The sequence below is a fragment of the Electrona antarctica genome, assembly GCF_951216825.1.
Source record: "Electrona antarctica genome assembly, chromosome: 16".
Classification (NCBI taxonomy): domain Eukaryota; kingdom Metazoa; phylum Chordata; class Actinopteri; order Myctophiformes; family Myctophidae; genus Electrona; species Electrona antarctica.
In genome coordinates, this window is record NC_136797.1 from 37,611,947 (window position 1) to 37,620,884 (window position 8,938).

At 38.9% G+C, this 8,938-nt stretch overlaps 1 long non-coding RNA gene across 1 annotated transcript; it reads left to right on the top strand.

The window, feature by feature from the left end:
* Positions 1–7,788: 7,788 nt before the first annotated feature.
* Positions 7,789–8,938, top strand: LOC306939839. The gene is made up of 2 exons (XR_013791936.1): positions 7,789–8,297; positions 8,470–8,938. It is a non-coding gene; the product is annotated as an uncharacterized lncRNA (long non-coding RNA).

Sequence of the window (8,938 nt, forward strand, 5' to 3'; positions counted from 1 at the left end):
TTTTACATTTTTCTGAAATGTTTAAAATGTAAAAAAAAATACATGTAGCAACTGTCTGTCCTTCAATAAAAGATTATTCAGATTTGATTCAGAATTTCTTACAGCACAAAACGTAACAAGTGCATATCCTTCACTATAATGATGATTTAGACCAGGGGTTCTCAACGTTTTTGGCTGGGGACCCCCGCAAATGCTTTGACCCCTCCCCACCCACAATACAAATTGACTGCATCCAGCCATTCAGTTGCAAAAAATAAAATAAAATAATTTGGGGACCCCCCCCAAAATAATTTGGCGACCCCTCCCTAGGGGTCGCGACCCACGGGTTGAGAACCCCTGATTTAGACAGCTGTTCAGTTATAGTGTAGCAGAGCTTTCAGACTCTAATTCTCTCTCTCTCTCTCTCTCTCTCTCTCTCTCACTCTCTCTCTCTCTCTCTCTCTCTCTCTCCCTCTCTCTCTCTCTCTCTCCCTCCCTCCCTCTCTCTCTCTCTCTCTCTCTCTCTCTGTCGCTGCACACCTAGCTGTACTTTCTGTTTCAGGACAGCGCTCTAAAACAGGGAGAAGGCCTCTCATAGTGGTTGCTGGGTGTCTGCTGGGGATGTGTCTTATACTCCTGGGTGTGAACATAGCCCAGGCTGTGCACTGTGAGTATTGCATGTCACTAAACGACCACATCACTCACTCAGGGAGTTTGTTGCCTGACTTTTTTGTAGATGCGACAAGTATTAAGGCCACCACAGTATCAACTTTTGTTTTTCTTTTTAATTTGAGTGTCTTTTTGTGTGTATTATTGGATGCATCTGAAAAGCATGATGAATAAACTGGTGTTGACAATTTAATGCACGTAAATAATAACAACATTGAGTTTTTTCTTCTTCTCAAATCAAAATTTCCACACAGATGCTTAACCTCATCATGAACAGTATAGCAACAACTGTCTTTATCGTCCATTTCTGTCCTTGCAGATCGTTCAGCCAGTAACAGCATGACCAACGACACCCTGGTGCATCATTATAACACGCTTAAGTCCAACAACGATACCCTGACCCTGGAGAATAGCCGGCTAAAGTTCCTCAACAGCAACCTGACGCTGGAGAACCACCTGCTAAAGTCTGACAATGACAACCTGAAGCAGAAGAACCAGCTTCCAAGTGAAGTAATCCAGCAGCCAGCAGGTGAGAGAAGATACAAAATACATTGTATACATAGTATCAATGTAAAAACTAGTCAAAACTAACTACAATATTTGCCTCTGAGAAGTAGTGGAGTAGAAGTAGGCCTATCACAATATTGAAATATTGTTATATGAAAATACCAGAAACGTGTAATTGAGTAAATGTATGGAGTAGAAAACACCATTGATAAAGTATATGAATAGTTTCTACCCTCCACTCCACTATACATCTCTGACTACTATTATTATTACAACTATGTGTTTAGAATTGATTGTCAGTACATTGAAAATCCATCAGTAAATCTCCTGTTTGAGGTTTTTAGACAAGTCGTGTCCCAGTGGATGGAAGAAGTTTGGATGCAGCTGTTACTACAGAACTACTGAAAGGAAAACATGGCAGCAAAGTAGAGAAGAATGTCAGAGTCAAGGAGCTGATCTGGTGGTCATTAACAGTAGAGAAGAACAGGTTAGTGTGTGTGTGTGTGTGTGTGTGTGCGTGTGCGTGTGCGTGTGCGTGCGTGTGCGTGTGCGTGCGTGCGTGCGTGCGCGCGCTCGTGCGCCCATATGTGCGTCAATGATTATAGTGAAGAAGTGTATTGAATAGAATTAATGATGATTCAAACATGTACAAATAATCAGGTATTCATCAGAGGATTGAGGACTGGGGGTTATTATAGATCATGGATTGGTCTGACCAGGACTGAGGGCAGCTGGACGTGGGTGGATGGAACACCACTGACAACAGAGTGAGACATTTGACGTTTTCATTGTAATCAAAGTCTATCAAAGTCACTTTATTCTAGTGACTGAGTGGATGTGGTTAAATAAATACATTGTTTATTGTGCAGGTACTGGCAGTCGCAGAGTGGATATCCTCTTAATGATGAAGACATGAACTGTGCAGTCTCCAATCACTATAATGACCCTGGAACATGGTATAATGAGGGATGTTCAGATACATGGGCCTCAATCTGTGAGACTGAGTGATGTTTGTTTTCACTTCATTGATGAAACTGCAGTTCAGTGTTCTTCTGCTACAGCAGTAATTAGTAGTGAAAATGATAAAAACAAAAAAAAAACATCTTGAAGTACTACATGTTGTACCTATAACCACTTTAACACAAACCACCAACTATGATGCTTTAGCATGTTATTCATTTGGCTTTCACAACTTGAACCCTAGTGACCCTATTCTGGGGACGAACATTATGCGAAAATAGTAGATCTACAAGCCCACATCGCGTCACAACACGATGCATTGTGAGCTTGTAGATCAGTCCACTTCGCAATTGAACTAGTCACAACTTGCAACCACAATATTATCCCAAAATTGTGCCTACCTGCTATGGGTCAATTCAGAGTCAGACCACTGCAACTTGTTACAACTGGTTGCAACTGCATGTGTCGGACATGTGACGAACTGGGTTTTAGACCTCTGTGTCTTCCTTCTGTTAAGCCTTGCAGTGGCCAGACGCCAATCTGCCGGTGGCAATTTTTTCTTTTGCCTTCCGCGGACGGGTCTGGACAAAAAGCCAGGCCTCCCCTTCATTAAATTAAAAGATTATATGCTAAAAAAAAAATCAAAATGACCCAATAAGGTGAAGATACATACATTATGTCATTCTATTTTGTTATATATGCCATTTGTTTTTGCTTGTTTGCTCATATCATGTCTTTTTGATCTTCTTATATTCGTATTGTTAGTCTTTAACCACATGAACCTTGCATTATTATTCATTATTATTATTCAAGTCATAATAGGTGAACGTTCTGAGAAAATAGTCAGACATTCTTCAAAAATAGCAAATCTACAAGTTCACAACGCGTCACAAGGTGATGAGCTTCTAGAGCTGCTATTTTTGATGAAGCTGATTTTGGTCTAGCCGCTGTAGAGAGAAAGTAGTGCAATATTATATAGCTGTATTTTAACCCTGTTTGGTCTAGCCGCTGTAGAGAGAAAGTAGTGGTGCAATATTATATAGCTGTATTTTAACCCTGTTTTTCTATGAAAGCTTTTAATAAAAACTTTACTTGACAAGAGCATTATTCAACTCTTTATTTAACAATTGTACTGATTAAACTACGTATGTGGAATTGGTGAAAGTGGTGACACAAAGAAATGAGACGAAATTGGAACTGCAAAAGCTGTTACGCTCTCCTGATTGGTTGAAAAATGGCAACTCACCCGAACATGTATTTTCTGTTTATTTAAGAGGTGGAGGGACGGGGAGACTTTTACTGAAGAAAAACTCTATACTGTATAGTGAAAAAACTACAGTATAGTGAGTGACTAAGTGATGATTAGCCTACTATCAGAGATATAGATAAAACCCTGGTGATTTTTGGCTTATAGGTTAATAAGCCAAAAAAAGCCTAACAGATTCTAGCATGTTCACACTTCACACACTAAGTGTGACGTGCATGTGTTCGCCATTTTAAAACCAGATTTCACACCCCTATATGTCTCAGAAACACTGAGGAAGCTTGTTTCCTTCGACTTCTGTACGTTATTTAAAGTGGTATACATGCATTTGTGAGTGACTTAATTTGATATTGTTGGGTCCTTTTTTGTTCCTGTTCCGATCATGCTCTGAAGACTTTTGAGTTGAGAACACCAGAAGAACACTACAATTAATTATATATTAAATGACAGAAAAGGGAAGACGTTTTTTTTATGAGTGCAGGGCACAGAGCAACTGTGGTTCACAAAGATATAAATGAGAAATTGTAATATTTAGGCGGGTTGATTGTGTATATATATATGTATGTTTGGGGTACGAACAGCTGCAATACCGCTGGGTGACAAAGTGGAACTGTTGAACAGCCTAAAAGGGCTATTCACACTGATAACTACAACTTCAACTGCAGCCAGCTAGCGGTGTTGTTGAGCAGCCTGGTGGGATTTTCTTATTGCTTGGTCCCGTCTTATCGCTGCTTGGAGCTATATATTTCTTCTGACAGAAATTGCCAAACATAGTTTTATGGTGTTTCATGGAAAATACATGGTCTAAATGCATCAAATTTGCCTTCTACAGTGTTTATGAATGTGGATATGCACAATGTATTTGATTTATGATTAATGCATTAATATCCACGAGATGATTTATGATACTTAAATCAAAGTAGGCTACAGGTCATAAAACAACTACTGAGGATATAACCAGGAAAAGCACTAAAGACTTGTTTACATCAGGGTCCTCTTCAATTCATCATTCATCAGTCAATTTATGTTTTGTTTTATGTTATGAATTAATTATAAACGAATTATAAATTCTTTATAAAACAATCATATATTATTAACCACCTAAATTGGTATCTTCAGCCACAACATGGTGGAAAGTAACTGAGTACATTTACTTAAAGTACAGTACTGTACATAAGTAACAATGTTATATTGATAATGGTAGTTTACTTTAGTTTAATCTTTAAAGTATACTTATTACTTAAACCCTAATTTCTTCACCTATTTTGCAGATCAGCATGTACATTGTGAGCTTAGAAATCATGTTACTTTATTCAAGGTCTTTTGGCGCCCCCTGCTGCTTGATGTTGGCAGCTCCTCCTATCCCCCCCCCCCCCCCCCCCCCCCCCCCTCTCGGGATGTCCTTGAATTGTCGCGACCGCCCCCTTTACACACACACCCCAACACCAACAAACAAGCTCTTGTTTAGAAGTAAAAATAGTCAAACAAACAACTCGTAATGTAACATTTCTTGACATGGCCGGGCGTGGTGTCTGGTAGTCGTCAGCGCTTCCAAACTCTGACACTTGAATCACCTGCACAGAATTTCTTGACAGAATGACTGCAGCTCATATCATAACATTACATGTCTACGATGGATTTTTATGAAACAAACCCTTTGCAGATTGAAAGAGGGTCATTCAAACTTGCCCTACAGCTGCAATGATGGTGAGTTTACCGTCATTTAATATAAGCAGATCAGATGGTCTGACCTTGTTGTGCTTGAAATATACGGTAATTCTGCAAACTGTTAATACATCAATCAATCAATCAAACCTGTCTAAATACTTCCTTAATGTCAACGAAGTCCACACCCACAAGACCAGAGGGAGTGTGCAACCCAGATTCGGCACTAACAAGGGACTAAATGATTTCCTGTTTTTGGCTATATATAATAGAAGTGTATAATTATTCTCTAAATGTTATGATGAATTGAACATGGTGGACCCTATTGTAAACGCGTGTAATGCTTTATATTATGGTCATGTGTCATCCACAATTCATAGTTTTGTATTGAGTTGTGCTTGAAATGTAGCCTATTGTAATTCTCCAATCTATTTAAATACTTCAATCAATCAATCAATCAGTGGAGGGTATTGCAACTCTATATTCATCCCATTATTTAAAAAAAAATCTAGTGTTGCAAATTGCGGCTATAGTTGATTGGGAAGGTGGCAAGTTTGAGCACTGTGCTGAGTGTGCTCATATTTGTATCATTCATGTTCTTTTTAATATATATATATATATATATATATATATATATATATATATATATATATATATATATACACACACACACACACACACACACACACACACACACACACACACACACACACACACACATATGCAATAACCACTTCATCTCAAAAGATGTGTAAGTATACATTTGAAAACTTGAAATGGGACATTCTGCATATAGGTAGGCTACTTTATACTTTTGCTACTTTAAGTACATTTTCATACCAATATTGTAGGGTACTTCTACATTGCAGTATTGATAATTTTACTTAAAGGTATATTCAGTGATTTCACTTAATTCAAATATCACTTCTTTTTTTGTTTTGTTGTGATAATCCTCCATACTATAGAGTGTGCTGACCATATAAGGAGTTCCTCCCTGTCCCCGGTTAACCCTTGGGGGTCAAAAAAACGTAGGTTTCGTTTTTGTCTAGGTGGCCCAGCCTTCATCCAATCAGGATAGAGAGGGGCCTTCCACCAATCATGGTCGAGCGGGGGCGGGCCTTGGTGTGTGTGCTGTTGGCCTGTCGCGTGTCCCCCAATGTAGAGTGTGCATGTGCACATCTTGTTACCGGGGCGGACCGGGGGGTTTTCCAAATCACCCAAATCACTGAATACTCCTTTTTGAATACTCCTTCTTTCTTTCTTTTCTCGCTCTCTCTCTCTCTAGGCTACAGAGGTTATCGGGTGAAGCTAGCCGGGATGACAGGAGCTCGATGCGGCTGGAAGGCTCAACCCGAGCCGACACCCCTTAGAGATGGAGATCCTCCTTAGAACGACAGGGGTAGGGGTGTCCCGCCCAGACAGGATAGTGGGTGCAGGGTGACCCTGCCTGTGGGAGATGGGCTAGTTCGGCTAACCCTACCACACTCCCTCAGGCACGCCCGGATCCAGGTCCCATTCCGTGCGTGTGATGCTCGGACTTCGTTGTCCGGTTGTCCATGCGGCCCTTACACCTGCTATCTCGTCTGGAATCCTCAGATTTTTTTTTGACGCCCATCTGAAGACAAGGTACCCCTTAATATAGGCCTGTCACGATTAGGACTTTCTTTTTATACTGCTCAAATAAATTGTTATTACTGATTTAATTGCGTCGTACTAACGTGAGTAAAATTTTGTCTGACTTTTGTTAGGCTTCGTAAACAAAAGCTTTATAGGGCAGATATATAATAACTACTTGCATAATTCAATAACTTTAAACTAGAAAAAATTAATAAAAACATGAATAGTGGAAGCTGACGATCTATGAGATCAACACGCATCACGTGACTCAGGTTCGAAAAAATATGAACATTTTTCAACATTGTGACAATTATGACTATCACAAAACAAGTATTGTGATTATCCCAAATACTTAGGCGATTATGTAATAATTGTGACAGGCCCAAAGGTTGCCTGGTGCTGAAATGTTTTTTCATGTTGTGCAATTGACTCGGCCGACGTTTGATCTACGAGCTAGTGTAGTGTAGCAGTCTAGCGCGGCTGCAATCCAGACTGCTCCCTGGGATATGGGTTGAATCTCTTGTAGTGACAGGAGTTAGTGCAGGTCCAGGTCCATACCATACATAACATTGTAGTGTTGTGGCTGTAATTGTAACACACATCCCCCCCCTGTGTGTGTGTGTATGTGTGTGTGTGTGTGTGTATGTGTGTGTGTGTGTGTGTGTGTGTGTGTGTGTGTGTGTGTGCGCGCGCGCACGCATATGTGTGCGCATTTGTGCGTGCGTGCCTGCGTGTGTATTCAATATGTTTTCTGGAAAATCCAGGCGTGGACCTTTTTGGTATACTGTACATGTACCAAAAAGGTTAAGATTTATCACACGACGCTGCTACATTTCATTCGAGACAATCTACGAATTAAATGTATTCAAGACAATCTACTACTTTTGTTGGGCTAATGTCATGTCGGACTCTTGGGGTAAAAAGGGGTGTTTCTAAAATGGTCTATAGACTATTGGCATGTAGGACTCGGACTCGTTTGTCGGACTATTGGTATGTCGGAAAATCGTCCCCGTATTTACACTGCATTGTATGTGTGATATTAATTAATATGCGCTGTCCCATCGAAATAAACATAAATAATGTTTTTTTATGTTAAAGAGGAAACACCAAACTTTTGATTTCTGGTTTTATTTTGAAAAGGAAACATATGATTGAGATATAGAAAGCAAACCGGAATGCAATGATAAGAAAATATCTGCAAATAAATGCACAAAAAAACCCTTAAAAAGTACATTTACATTTGTATGGTATTGCTTAAAAAAATCTCCCACGTCTTAAAATATTATTATTTAAATAAATACTTGAATTCTTTTTTTTAAACATGCTGATGTATTTTCATGATTTAAATTACAGTATAATACAATACATTTTCAGTTTAACATAATATTGCACTTACGTAGTGACTCAAAGGCCACATTCATAAGGTCACAAAAACTGTAAAAGTCAAACTAGTATTAGTCTGAGGGGTGAAACATGTATACGCTTAAAGTGGTATTTCACTTTAAAACACTTCTGGGGTCATTTTATTATCTATCTATATAGGACAATATCAGTCACCAGAAGCAGGGATTTGCATTTTCAGTGAGTCTAACACTCATCAGAAGGACAATATTAGTCACCAGAAGCAGGGACATGTGTTTTCAATGAGTCTAACATTCATTAGAAGGACAATGTGTTTTCAATGAGTCTAACATTCATTCAAAGGATAATATCATTCACCAGAAGCAGGTGTGTTTTCATTATGAGTATAACATTCATTAGAAGGACAATATCAGTCACCAGAAGCAGGGATGTGTGTTTTCAATGAGTCTAACATGATTAACAAGGAGTTCTCCGTTACAATGGGAGGCAGGCTGACAAAATAAATATCAGATAAGTGTTTATGAGTGAAATACCGCTTTAAAAGAAGCAATACGTAACATCAATGTCCTACCCGCAATTTGAAGGATGGAGAACAAATTGCACTTTGACCTTCACACAGAGCGGAGGATCTACAATGTCTCAATAGAAGAACAGGGAGACCAAATACAACCATCACAGTTATGTTAGTTCTACTGTGTTAGATTTCCAAAGTAAAAAATAACAGGGGATTTGCTTTCAATATAAGCTACCAGCCATACACACACACACACCACCCATACATAAGAATCTGATTTAAAAAGTAAAAAGACAAAACAAACAAATCTGTGAAAGAAAAATTGAACATGAAAACAAGGCAGTAGAAAGAGACACACTATAAAATAAAACATGTAAATAAAGTCAAGTAATAATAATAAT